Below are 1062 nucleotides of genomic sequence, written 5' to 3' on the forward strand. Positions count from 1 at the left end.
GTTACTGAAGAGTCATGAATGAATGAATGGGAACGTGGTATTAGTGAATATAGCAAGCTAGTAAGTGAGTTAATAAAGGTACCTTTCTCACAATATCTCACACTTTAAAGGAACAAACAAATGGAGTTATAGGGAGTGACTATAGCTGAGACCTGGCTTAAACATGAACAGCAATTGGAATTAATGGCTGCAATGTTTTCAGCAGGGATTAAGAAGGAAACAGACTTTGGAAGACGATGAGTAACAGCATTAACCAGTGATGGGTTTACAGTTCTATACGGACAATGTATCAGATGACCAAAATACGGAATTGATTTGGTTCCTTCTATTTCTTTCTGATATCCCTCCTGGCCCTCCAACACTGACAATATCTCTCCAAAGTTAAATCAGCCATACAATCATAGGTAGAGCATATCTGTGGTCATGTGTAGGTTTTGATCCTCTTTTATGTGTTTCTTCACCTTAGCACCAGCATTTTCTATGTTTGAATTCTGTTGCCAAGGTGATGATGCACCACACAATCGCAAGGCAACATCATCCAATTACCAGGGCCAGTGGTGGAATCTTACAGGAACCAGGGGAACTCACTCTACGTAAACATACAAAGCCTGAGTCTAGAGTGGGTGTCGATATGAGAAATAGAATCAGCAACAGCAGCTTCTAAATAGAAAGTGACACAGAGATTATAGTATAAAATTGTTAAACTTGGTGCCAGGTTTGGAGGGCAGTATCGAAAGTTGAGCCATTGCTCTTTTTAAAGTCATGTTGAGCTTCATTGGAAAACTGCAGCAAACTGAGGACAGTAAGGTCAGAAAAGGAACAAGATGAAAGTTTGAGATCATACTTATGGACTGCACTGAGGTGTTCTGCAAAGAATCACAGAATTGTTATCGTACAAAAAGGCCCATTGTGCCTTTGCCAGACCTCAGGATGTGCAATTCGTCCGGTGTCTTTCCTCTATAATTCTGCACATTCTTCCTTTTCCAATAATAATCCAATTCCCTCTTGAAAGTACTGATTGAATCTGCCTCCACCACACTGTCAGGTAGCACATTCCAGATC

Source organism: Chiloscyllium plagiosum, chromosome 28, assembly GCF_004010195.1.
Source record: "Chiloscyllium plagiosum isolate BGI_BamShark_2017 chromosome 28, ASM401019v2, whole genome shotgun sequence".
In the NCBI taxonomy this organism is placed as follows: Eukaryota; Metazoa; Chordata; class Chondrichthyes; order Orectolobiformes; family Hemiscylliidae; genus Chiloscyllium; species Chiloscyllium plagiosum.